The sequence below is a fragment of the Mastomys coucha genome, unplaced genomic scaffold (genome assembly GCF_008632895.1).
Source record: "Mastomys coucha isolate ucsf_1 unplaced genomic scaffold, UCSF_Mcou_1 pScaffold1, whole genome shotgun sequence".
In the NCBI taxonomy this organism is placed as follows: domain Eukaryota; kingdom Metazoa; phylum Chordata; class Mammalia; order Rodentia; family Muridae; genus Mastomys; species Mastomys coucha.
In genome coordinates this window covers 30,735,560-30,748,889 of record NW_022196891.1, presented here as the reverse complement: position 1 = coordinate 30,748,889, position 13,330 = coordinate 30,735,560, and the positions used below count along the sequence as shown (strand labels likewise).

At 46.7% G+C, this 13,330-nt stretch overlaps 1 protein-coding gene across 2 annotated transcripts in view; it reads right to left on the bottom strand.

Moving 5' to 3' along the window:
* Window positions 1-13,018, bottom strand: part of Chit1 (chitinase 1) — a 43,632-nt gene extending 30,614 nt beyond the window's left edge. The window contains exon 1 of one of the 2 annotated variants that reach the window (XM_031382993.1): window positions 12,896-13,018. The gene's annotated coding sequence lies outside the window, so the exon portion shown is untranslated. Of the gene's footprint in view, window positions 1-10,339; window positions 10,437-12,895 lie in introns of those variants that run through there. The other variant, XM_031383001.1, reaches the window with a different exon arrangement.
* Between the last annotated feature and the right edge of the window lie 312 nt (window positions 13,019-13,330).

Below are 13,330 nucleotides of genomic sequence, written 5' to 3'. Positions count from 1 at the left end.
GACATGGTTTTTCTGTTTAGCCCTGGCTGTCCTGGAACTTGCTCTGTAGACCAGGCTGGCCTCAAACTCAGAGATCCACCTGCTTCTGCCTCCCAAGTGCTGGCATTAAAGGTGTGTGCCACCACCCAGACTAAAAGTTGACTGTCTAAAGCAGTTATCTGCATTAGTTCCCACACTGCACACCAGTGGGTGAGGCTTCATTGCGTCACGTAACACCACGGCTGTCGGAGGTCCAGGAGTTTGTTGACTCCCTGGCCTGGGAGCTGTAGCGAGGTGCAGCTGTGATTTTTAATTCCTTTACTGATGATTGGTGTTGAGAACTTCTTATGGGTCTAGTATTATCCATTCATTTGCCCTCATCTGTGAAGAGTCTACTCAAGTCTGTCTTCCGCATTTTTACCAAGTTGTTCGCTTATACTACTGAGCTTCGAGAATTTTTTGTGATCTATGTAGAAGTTCATTTTCTGATATATGTGCTATGAATGTTCTCTAGTAGTCTGTGGGTTTGTCTGTTGCTTTTCTTAGATGATTCTTTTCTATTGTGATAAAGAAATAATAAGACCTGGGGCTGCAGAGATAGCTCTGTGGTTAAGAGCACTGGCTGCTCTTCCGGAGGACTTGAGTTTCATTCCCAGCACCCTCACGGTGACTCACAACCATCTTTAACTGCGATCTCCAAGGAGCCAATGCTGCCTTCTGACTTCGTTAGGCACCAGGCCCTTAGATGGTGCACAGACATGTGTGCAGGCAAAACACGCCCCCCCCCAAACAAAATCAATAAATCTTTTCGAAAAATGACAAGGTTTTCCTTCTTAGAAGTGTGCAGTTTTTTACTGTTATGTGTATTCGCACTGCTCTATAATGGACTCTAGAACCTTTTCCTGTATATAAATGTTATTCCTCTCCTCCGAACAGGTTTTACCTTGGGCCAGGCTGGTCTTGGAGCACACCTCACAGCCCACTTTATCCTGGAGCTTGTGACAATTCCATTGACCCAACCCACTGGATATTGGAATTACAGTTGCGTGCCACCAGGGCCAGCTGCTTTCCTCTTTATTGAGACACACCAGTGTAGCTCTCTGGGATGCGGTGTGATAAATTTATACACACACAGTGTTTAATGATCAAGTTGGTGACAAACACTTCCATCTCATTTTAGCTTTCAAGTCCTTTGCAATTTAGTTCCTTTGCAATTGCCATATAGGTACCCACTGTGCTATAGAAAGCCAGGGCTAATTCTTCCTCTCTAAAAGTGTTTTGATGTCCCTTAACTTTCTCTATCCCTAGTCTCTGGTGACCATTTTTTCTCTTATATTTAAAATTGTGTGCTTAGCATAGTACACGTTTATTGTGCACGTTTGTGTATACATACTTATGCACAAAGATGGATATGTGTTTGTATCAGTGTGGCAGCCACAGGTTGACATCTGCTCTCTCTCTCTCCCTCTCCCCCTCCTCTCTCTCTCCTCTCTCTGCCTCTCTGTCTCTGTCTCTTACTCTCTCTCTCTCTCTGTGTCTCTCTGCATGTCTCTCTGCATGTCTCTCTCTGTCTCTGCCCCACCCCCCGAACCCTGGAGTTTACCAGCTGCCCATGGCTGACCAGCAAGCCTCAGAGATCCTCCTGTCTCTGGCTGACACCCCTGGGGTTTGAGGTCGCGCTGCTGTGCCTGAGGATTTGAACTCAGGTCCTCAGGCTTGTGCACAGCACTTTGTCAATGGAACTTCTCTGCTGCCCCGACATCTTCCTATGAAGTTAGCCTTGTAGCTCCTACAAGCAAGTGAGAGCATACGCATTTGTCTTTATGTGTCTAGATTATTTCGTGTAATGCAGTAACCTCCAGCTCTATCCATACCGCTGTGAATGACGGTTTTTTTAACTCTTTTCTGGCCGAGTAACAGTTTGTTGTGTGGAGTGCTCTCTTGAAACACCGGGACTCCATTCCTACTAAACACAACCCCCTATCAGCGTTCCTTCTAGCTTTTTCACTGGATGCTTTTATAAATGACTATTTATTTTAGTATCTTTTATTTTTGAGGTTAAGATATAATTACAACATTTCTCTCCTTCCTTGTTCTCCTTCCAACTCCCACAGTGTACCCAGCCCTTGCCCTCTCTCAAATCCATGGTCTCTTGTGACTAACATAGATACTTAAGACAGTTAATATTGTCCAGGCACACCAGTGAGGGGTTATTTAGATCAGGTTAATTAAAGTGGGAAGTGCCTAAGACTGGTCCTGACTGCGTACAAAGGAGAGTGACAGCAGAGCCCAAACATTCATTTCTCTGCATTCTGACTACAGACAGGATGCAACCAGCTGCCCGAGACCCCTGCCACCATGACACAATGAACTGCACCTCCAAACCGTAAGCCATACAAACCTTCTCCCTTAAGTTGCTTTTGTTGGGGTATTTTAACCTAGCATCAGGAAAAGCAGCTAAGACAATATTCCACATAGTTGGAATTGGAGTGTTTGTCAGTGTCTGGTTAATGTCACGGTGTCCTCCAGGTTCCTGTCGTGGTATGTGACAAGGTTCCTCTTTGAGGATCATAAGAGCTCCATTCTGTGTAGACGTCACGCTTTCTTTACCCGTTCATCTGCTGCTTCCCCGGCTTGGCCATCGTGAAGGTGATGTGATAAGGTGAACGGGCAAGTGTTCTTTGACATCTGCCTTCAACACTATGAGCTGTTACCTGAAGTGTGATCACTGGATCACAGGATGACCTTGTCGAGAAATCTCTGCATTTTCCGTATAATTGTACTGTTTTGCCTCTCCATGGACACTGCGGAAGCTAGGTTTCAACTTTCCCATGTCCTCATTATTTTCTGTTGTTCTCTTAAAAATATTGTTTTGAGAACTTCATCACATCCAGCACCACATCTTTTAACAGTAGCTGGCATTGCACAGTGGCTTTGATTTACCTTTCTCTGTTAATCCGTGGTAATGCTCATCTCTTTCTCATCCAGAAACATCTACTCAGATCCTTTGGTGAGGGGGCAGGGGATGGGGAGAGGACAGGGAAATCAACCAGAACTACAATTGGTGACCACCTCATTTGAGCAACAGTAGCTATTAACAAGACATAAAATAGCAAGCACTTGGTGCAGGAAACCCTGCATCTTATTGGTGCAAATGTAAGCTGCTCCACTCAACCCAGCTACCAAAATGTTGCGATTTCGCAAGCCCTTTGTGGGAATATGCCCTCTCAGGGCTTGGGGATTTAATCTAATAGAGAGCATTTGAGGGTTTCTGCTTAGGAATTACCTAGCTCAGTAATAAATACTGCGGCGGCGCTGGCGTTGGAGTAAACTGGTGCTGGAGCGCCACCTAGTGTACATCTCTGGTAATCCATACTGAGGCTTGGGCTCTCTCAGCCATCCGGTCCAGATGCGACTGAAGTCCTTTGGCAGACCTCCTGTTTCAGAATGTTGGTTATTTGTTCTTTTTTCCCTCAGCCTTGAGAAAGTGGGAGTTTGAAATCTCCTCCAAACTTCTCTGCACATGGTGGGAGATGAGTGTGATTCAAATGGAAAACAATCTACCAGATTTCAATATGGCCCGCTTCACCATGACCCAGGGAACAAAAACGCTCTCAATTGGTTTGTAGATTTTTCCAGGGCCAGTTGGTCTCTGAATTATTAAATTAATGTCTCCATAAGGGGGGAAGATCCAAGGCTTGCTCGCCCACTCTTTTGTGGACACCATTTCCCCCTCTTAGGTGAGTTTTCTGATGAGCAACAGTCTTTTCCATCAGTGAAGATGTGTTTAGTTTCAATAAACATTTATGGAAGAGCCTTTCAATAAATTCCCATTAGTCAATATAAGGTAAACCAGAAGAGGCTTATCCTTTATGGTTTGTGTAATGGTGAGAATTAGCATGCCCCCCCACACACACACACAAGCTCATCTATTTGAATAGTCGGTCCCTAGTTGGTGGAACTGTTTGGGAGGCATTGGCAGGTGTGTCTCTGGCGGGCAGGCTTTGAAGTTTCAAAAGAGCCAGTGTCTCTCTCTGCCTGGAGCCTATGTCTCAGCAGGTAAACACTTGTCACTGGCCCAGCACCATGCCTGCCTGCCTGCCTGCTGCTGCTATAACTCCCCACCAGGATGCACTCCAGCCCTCAAAAAGTGAAAAGCCCTAAATAAAAACTCTTTCTTCCATAAGTTGTCTTGGTCATGGTATCTTTTCAGTCACTAAGACAGTTTGTGTTTCCTGTCCTGTCTAGGAAAATGCTTAATCTCGTGAATGTGGATTTGTGATTTGTCTCAGAATTCTCTGATTGTCCTTTTGTGTGTGGGTGGGTGGGTGCAGAGTCTCATTAAGCTCCCCCAACCTCCCTCCCCCTTTATTTTGGCAGAGTCTCACTAAGCAGGCTTGGGATCAGACCCGCCTCCTTCAGCTCCTGAGTACCTGGGTCACAGACTCGCAGAACCAGGCTTGGCCATATGTCTTGATTAATGTAAATTTACAAAAAAAATTGAAGTGAGGTCGTGTGAATCTTCCAACTCCGCTCCTTTACCTTCAACAGGTATTTCTGGCTATTCTGATCCCCTTCGCATTTCCAGATGAAGAACTGAGGGTGGTCAGTTCTGCGAAGTGCAGAGATTTTGTCTGGGACTTGCAGTAATTATCCACATCATTCCATGGAAAGTTGGTGTAGAGAGTTCTCTGGTCAATAGATACGGCATATAACCTCCATTTCCTTAAGTCCCTTTAACAAAGGTTTATAATCTATGAGAGTTAGAGTGTACACATTTTGTTTTGTTTACCACTATTCCATGGTTTTCGTTTATAAATGGCAATTAAGGTTTCCTTTTTCTAGTGTTTCTGTCAGCATAAAAAGTGATCACATGGTGGGGATTGGCAGTACATGCTCATCTATCCTCTGCAAGGGCTTGAGCAAAACATGGATCCGTGAATAAAACAGAAGGACCACCATTTCTATGGACTGTGCCTGCTTCTCGAGACTTTTTAAAATTCACTTATTGATTGAAGCAGTTCTTCCAGAAGACTCTTGGATTTTCTCCATATGCAACCGTGACATCTTCAAATAAACAGCTGGTCATATATTTCTCAGTCTATATGACTTTGGTTTCTTTTACTTATTATATTGACTACAAACTACATGCAATATTGAATGATAGTCACAGTGAGCACCCTTGCTCTCACCTGAGTGGGGTGTATGTATGTGTGTGCATACGTGTGTGTGTGTGTGTGTGTGTCTGAATTAGCACATCTGTGTGTATATATCTGAGTATGTGTGTCTGTGTTAGTGTGTCTACATGTGTGTATCTGTGTGTGTTAGTGTGTCTGTTAGTGTGTCTGTGTGTGTCTATGTGCCTATATGTGTGCATTAAAAATGTTTTGGGCTGAAACAGTTCTTTCTATTGTTGGTGAGCTAAAAGCTATCAATGAATGTTAAATTTTACATTTATAGTTGTAAGTGAATGTTAAATTCTGCCTCTATATAATTTTCCATTTTTACACTTCTGTTAATGTGATGACTTACATTTTTAAAATTTTTGAGCTAAGCTTGCATTCCTTAGAGTAAACCTCCCTGAACATGAGTTACTTTCTTTTTATTGAATTTAGTTTGACACTATTTGTTTGAAAATGTTGGGTCTGCACAGTATGCACTCACTGATAAGTGGATATTAGCCCAAAAGTTCAGAATACCCAAGATTCAATTCACAGACCATATGAAGCCTAAGAAGAAGGAAGACCAAAATGTGGATGTGTCAGTGCTTTTTAGAAGGATGAACAAAATATTCACAGGAGGAAATATGGAGACAAAGTGTAGAGCAGAGACTGAAGGAAAGGCTATCCAGAGACTGCTCCACTTGGCGATCCATCCCATATACAGCCACTAAACCCAAATGTTATTGTGGATGCCTGGAAGTGCTTGCTGATGGAAGCCTGATATGGCTGTCTCCTGAGAGGCTTTGCCAGAGCCTGACACATACAGAGGAGGAAGCTCGCAGCCAACCACTGGACTGAGCTTGGGGGTCCAAGATGGAGGAGATGGAGAAGTGACTGAAGGACCTGAGGGGGGTTTGCAGTCCCATGGAGGGAGCAACAGTGTCAACAGGCCAGGCCCCCAGAGCTCCCAGGGACTGGACCAACAAACAAAGAATACACATAGAGGAACCCATGGCGCTAGCCACATATGTGGCAGAGGATGGCCTTGTTGGGCATCAGTGGGAGGATAGCCTGACGGTGTTTGATGCCCCAGTGTAGGGAAATGCCAGGGCGAGAAGATGGGAGTGGGTGGGTGGGGGAGCACCCTCATCGAGGCAGGGGGAAGGGGAATGGGATAGGGGGTTTCCAAAGGGGAGACCTGGAAAGGGGAAAACATTTGAAATGTAAATAAAGAAAATATCCAAGAAAAAAAAAGATGATGTTGTGTCTATAGTTACAAGGGGTATCGATTTCTTCCTTTCTTTTGATAGTACTTGTACTTCACTTATTTATTTAGACAAAGCCTCACTCTACAGCCCAGGCTGGATTTGAAATCACTAAGTATCTCAGGCCGGCCTCAAACCCACAGCAATCTTTCTGAGTGCTAGCATCATAGAAACAGACCAGCATCCAAGGCTGTGGATGCACATAGAAACATCGCAGCATCTCTGACTGTGGCCTTCGGGCTGGACTGGACTGGGCTCATGAGCTAAGGTGGATGTGCCCGGCCTGGCGTGGAGCCAGATTCCTTTAATTTCAGTACTCTGGAGGCAGAGTCTGACAGACCTCTGAGTTTTAGGCCAGCCTCGGCTATAGAGAGAATTCCAGATTAGCCAGGGCTTTGCAGTGAGACCTTGTCTCCAAAAAAAAGAAGGGGGTGGTGCGGGGTTGGAAGTGTTTTCTAAAGAGTTCATGTAATGGTGACTTTCAAAATTCATTTTTCGAATGTTTGATCTAGCTCACTGCTGAAGACTTCTGTGTTCTCTGGGGTGAGTTGTTGGTGTTTTCCATTTGTTTCGGTTTTTTTCCTTCTGTGGTAAGGTTTTTAATTAAATGTTTAATTTATTTTTAAAATTTTAAGGTATTCAGGGGTAGAGACGTGGCTCAGCTGGTACTTGTCTAGCATGCATGAGGCCCTACATTGGATCCCTTATACCATAGAAAACAGGCAGATCAAGAGTTCAAGATCAGATTCAGCCTTGGCTCTTAACACAGAGTGAGTTGCAGTGAGCCTGGGATACCTGAGACCCCACCACAAAATAAAAATCAATCTATTCTGACCTTTCCTGTTTCAATATATTGCTTTCAAGGCCATTTTAAGTTTTATCTAAAACAGTTGAAACTTAAGACATGAAATACACACCTCTGGGAGGGCATATCCCTTTGGTCTCTGTCAGGGTGCTGGGGTACTGGACTGAGTCTGTCTCTGTCAGGATACTGGGTACTGGACTGAGTCTGTCTCTGTCAGGATGCTGGGTGCTGGACTGAGTCAGTTTCCATCAGGATGCTAGGTACTGGACTGAATCAGTCTCCATCAGGATGCTGGGTACTAGAATGGGTCTGTCTCCGTCAGGGTACTGGAGTGCTGGACTGAGTCAGTTTCCTTCAGGGTGCTGGTTGCTGGACTGAGTCTGTCTCCTTCAGAATGCTGGGTGCTGGACTGAGTCATTTCCAGGCCTAACTGAGTTGAATCTGGACTTACTGCATCCTTAGTTCCATCCTGCCATCACTCAGTTCAAATCCATTTGAGGGTGGGGCGAGCACCTTTCCTTCGGCTGGTACCAGTAGAGTCTAGACATTTCTCTGTGCTTTGAGTTTCAGCCGGTACCCTTTTGAGCTGAGAGAGTACGTCACTTGACTTCAAAATGCAGCTGCTAGATTTTGGATCTTTGGGGAGGGTTCCTTGCTTTGCAGTGTTCAGACCCCAATCTTCGGGGGGTTCTCTCCACCCAGACCCCCTTCCCCTGCTGTGAGCAGTTGACTGAGTTCTCATTCTTGCTCCCCAGCCATAGCCCTTGCAAGTCTGTTCCAGAGGCCTTACCTCCCTTGACCTCTAACCTTTGCCCCTCAGCCTTTACACTGCAGGGCATCCCAGGGAGAGCATCAGTGAGCTTGTGGAGGCTCCCTGCATGCCTGGCTCCCTGAGATTCTGCTCTAGCACACTAGCCTACACAGCTTCTCTTTCTCCCGGCAAGCTGCTGCAGAGCCTGTCTCTTAGAGGTTGCTTGTTGCTTCCCGAAACATTATTTTGCATTTGTTTGTTTTGGACTCCCTGAATCCTTCACTTCTCCCCCCTGAAGGGATTTTTCAAAACTACATTTTTTAATAGGTGTTCCTTGGCAGAGAGGCTTTTATAGTGGAAGCATAGGATTCTCTGCCTCCTGAGTGGGAGCGGACACCCCCAGTTCTTATTTCCTTATGTTCAAGGCTTGCACTTGCGGATCTGCTTGTGGGAATAATTGATGCCTGGGATGATGTCATTGGCTTCCGGGGAAAACAGTTGTTTGCTTATTTGAAGCCCAGCACACCTAAGTGCCTGCAGTCTGGAATAACTGCCCATCCACTTTCAGAAACTGAGGTTTTGATAGCTTGACCTAGGCCCACTGAGTGCAAGGAGAGGAAATCTTGGCCTTGAGCACAGCACCTGAGCTGACCGCACCTGTGATGGGTGTCACCGTCTCGGCCATTTTAGATTCTGTCTTTTATGCGCTGGTCCTGTGGGGCCCTCCAAACAAATGCTCTACTTCTCAGCCGCCTTTGCACTGGTGTTTGTGGCCAGGGCCAAAGTGGCCCGGGTGCCTAACTCATCCATCACCACATCTGTTTCCTTCCAAATCTTGGCCCATTCGTTGTCTTCTGTAACGTTGTTAGCAATCCCATGCTTCCAAGCAGGGGCAGTCTTTTGTCTGGGCCACCTAGCTGTCTCTAGTGGAGAGTATTCCCAGATCCCCAAACGCTATGCCAGGACCTGCCACCTCTCGTTTATTCTTTGTTTATACAATCTTTTTAAAGTGGCATTTTAAAGTTTATCTTCCCCGTTACACCTTGGATTGTGATTTCAGCTCCTAAGATTGTAACGTATTCCACAATACCCCGTTCAGCCCGGTGCCTCTCTCCACTCTGCCTGCTGCTGTGATCTGTGCCCACCTTAGAGTGTCTGCCTCTGTCTGCTCAGTCGTGCACCTGCCTGATTAACTCAGGCAGCTTTGCTGGAACCTGATTCAGAGCCACAGGGAAAACACATGTGCGTGCACGTGGAGCCCCCTGCTGGTACAGGGTGGTGGTGGCTTATGCCTGAAATCGGCATGGAAGATCTGAAGCAGCCTTTCGGTTCACCCCAGTCCTCTCCCAGATCCCCACTTCTTACAGTCACAGACTAAAGGCTCCTGAGACCTCAGTCTTGTGAATAACTATTCTCTGTGACGGCGCTGAGTCCTCCTCACAGGCCAGGCACTGAGTGGATCTCATACATATTATATCTCATAGGCTGGAGGCGTAGCCCAAAGGTAGACTTAGTAGGTATAAACCTTGGGTTATGTTCTCATCATGTTTGAATTCACACACACACACTCACACACACACACACACACACACACACACACACACACACAAACAGAGAGAGAGAGAGACAGAGAGACAGAGACACACAAAGAGAGAGCCAGAGAGAGTGACAAAGACAGAGAGAGCCATTTATTCCCTCACAGCCCCAAACCATGACAGATCTGAGACCCACTGAGGACTAACCCGTAGAAGAAAGACAGGAACACGGCTGGGAGGCGGCTCGGCACATGAAATGCTTGCTTCCAGATCCCCAGACCCATGTAAAGTGCATGTGACAACACGCCTGTGATCTCAGTGCTCAGAGGACAGGAAATCCCCAGAACAAGCTTCTGGTCCAAGTGTTTGGGAAGAGACCTTGCATCAGAGTGACAGGGCGGCCCACACCTTTAATCCCAACACTTGGGAGGCAGAGGTAGGTGATCTGAGTTTGGAGTTTGAGGCTAGTCGGGTGTACAGAGAGAGTTCCAGGACAGCCAGAGCTGCACAGTGAAACTGTCTCAGAGACACACACACACACACACACACACACACACACACACAGAGAGAGAGAGAGAGAGAGAGAGAGAGAGAGAGAGAGAGAACATTCGTGATCCTCCCCCCTCCACAAGTGTTCTGTGCCCCCACACATGCTCACACACATGCACACCACATACATATATACATGAAAGGAAGGAAAGAAAGAAGAGAGAAAGGTACAGAGGAGCAGAATGGGGCTTGGGAAGGAGCTAAGCAAGAAGCGCAGCACAGCTCAGCTCTGCCGGAATCAGCCCATCCCCAGGAAGCCTTGAAGCAGCCTGCATGCGCTCATCATGGGTTACCTTGAGGCAGAGATCGCTCACCCTATGGGAGGTAATCGTCAGCTTCAGGCTCCCAAGCAAGAGTGCCTGTGTGTGGGCAGAGGAGGGTCCTCGGGGAACAGGGGTAACTGAACTGTGAGCAGCGGCCGCTTGCAGCGGGAAGGAAAAGAAACACTGTGGCCAAGAAGGGGGTCTGGTGTGCAAATGCTCCCACAATCTCAACACCATCAATGCTTGGGAGGCGTAGCCTTCCACATGCATAGGCATGCCACAGACTGCCAGTGTCTTAAGTCCTCTAGTGGCACATACCCTTGCCAGGTAGAGATCGCAACTGTGTCTTATGAACAAGGAGAGTGAGCGTGTAAAGGGCATGCTCCAGGCTGGTCTTGAACTCTTAGCTCTCTCGGCTCTCCACTCCGGTTGCTAAAATTCCTGGGGAATAGAGCCTAGCTCTGTTTTAAGCTTCAGATTCATTGTGGGTATTGAGGATGCTGCCCTTGGAGGTAGACCCTCTTGAGTTTCAATCTCTGTGACACCAGGAGCTACAGGAGCTACAGGTGTGTCTACCGCAGCTGCTCTTGCAGCTACCTGTGAGACTAGTTAGTCATTTGTTGCCCAACTTGGCAGAGGTATTGAGTTTTCTCTGCCCTCTCTGCATGTTCCCTTACAGGCAATACCAGATGCATCGTTCTTTGTCCCACCGCATAGGCAGGCACGGTGGCCAATTATTGTGGAGTTCTATTGAAGTCTCCCTGCTCTTTCTTGTGTCTTTGTTTCATGCTTTCTTTTTTTTTTTAAGATTTATTTTTTTGTTTTTGTTTGTGAGTATGTGTGTGGGTGTGTGCACATATGTGTGAGTACCTATGGAGATCAGAAAAGAACACTGGGTCGCCTGAAGCGAGAGCTACATGCAGCTCTGGGCTGCCTGTTGTGGCTGCCGTGAGCTGAACTCTTCTTCTACATGACTCAGCAGGCGTGGCACTCTTAACTGTTGAGGCATCTCCAGCCTCAAGATTTTAAAAACACACGAGCATATTAATGGTTAAAATGGAGGCTTTTTCTCTGCATGCCTGGGTATTGCTTATGGGATGAGTGGGAGTCAATGCTGCTTCCTGGTTCTTTACAGCCCTACAACGGCACAGATGGAGGGCTTAGGTGTGCTGCTTGTGGGCAGGAAGGACGCCCCAGGGAATGACTTCTTGCCAGGGCTGCTGTGCACCCACGGCCTCTTTTTCCATGGTGTGGTCCCCTGTCTCAGCCAGCACAGTATTCCTGGATGCTGACACTCAATTCTAAACCCACAAGCTCCCTGAGTCTCTGTGATGATAGGTTGTCTGGGCATTGTCTCTCAGGTGCACAAATGGAAGCTCTGGCCACAGCGGTTACGACTTATTTTAATTGTCATTTTACGGCACAGGTCTACTAGTTTGTGTTTGTTTGTGTCTGAGTTAGGGAGGGTTTCCTGTGAAGAGACACCATGACCGAAGCAACTCTTATAAAGGATAACATTTAACTGGGGCTGGCTTACAGTTTCAGAGGTTTAATCCATTGTCATCATGGTGGGAAGCATGGCAGCATGCAGGCAGACATGGTGATGGAGAAGGAGCTGAGAGTTCTACATCTTGTTCCAGCTGTAGCCAGGAAAGGGTTGGCATCCTCAGACAGCTTGGGGGAGGGTCTCAAAGGTCACCCCCACGGTGACACACTTCCTCCAACAAGGCCACATCTCCTAATAGTGCCATTACTTGGGCCAAGCATATTCAAACCACCACATTCCACTCCCTGGCTCCCACAGGCTTGTTCAAACACATGAGTCTATGGGAACCATACCTAACCATAACATAATGCAAAATACATTTAGTCCCACTTCAAAAGCCCCATAGTCTATAGTAGTCTCAACAACGTTAACTGTCTGTAGCTCAGCTGCAAACACATAAACAACAAGCTTAGCTCGCTGAGAATCACCACTCCCTCCATCTGTTTATCTCCTCAAACACAGGATGAAGTTACACTGCGCTTTCTGGTGCCCTTCTATTACTTGAACTATATATTTTGTATCTTTCTTTCTAAGGCTGCTACACTTGATCAAAATACTCTTCATGAGAGTAAACCAGAGGACAGAGTCTATGCTAGCCTTCCCTAAGACTTCTTTTGTCAATGCAATTAATCTGAATCTCTTCGCCTTAGCCTTAGCCTCAGGCAGACCTCTTCAGACAAGGGCAAAAAGCAACCACATCATTCTTCACTACGACTTCACAAGAACGTTCCCCAAGCAACATACTGAAATTCCTCTCCTCTGAAATCCCTTGAGGGAGGGCTGCACAGTTCATATCACCCTCAGCACCAATGTCTTCCATATCCCTACTAGGATGGCTCATTAGGCCCCGCTTTACGCATTCCACTACTTCCCAAATCTAGAGTTCCCAAATCTACATCCCTCCGATTAAAAGCATGGTCAGGCCTATCACCAGTCTCTGGTACCAACTTCTGTCTTGGTTAGGGTTTCCATGGCTGCGAAGGGACACCATGACCAAGGCAACTCTTATAAAAGCAAATATTTGATTGGGGCTGGCTTACAGTTTCAGAGGTTTAATCCATCACCATCAAGGCGGGGAGCATGGGAGCATGGCAGTGTCCAGGTCGACTTGGTGCTGGAGAAGGAGCTGAGAGCTCTACAACTTGTTCCAACTGCAGCCAGGAGAGGACTAGCATCCTCGGGCCTCTAGGGGGATCTTAAAGGCCACCCCTACAGTGACTCACTTCTTCCAACAAGGTCACACCTTCTAGTATTGCCACTCCCTGGGAAAATCCATACTACCACAGTTTGGCTTTGTTTTCCTGAGACAAGGTTTCTCTGTGTCGTGGTGGCTATCCTCAAACTCTATCTGAAGACCTTGAACTCACAGAGATCTGCCTACTTCTGCCTCCTGAGTGCTGGGATTAGAGAAAGGCCTGTGCCACCACTACTACCCACCTTTTTTGTGGGCATTGGTTTTTTTTTTTTTTTTTTTT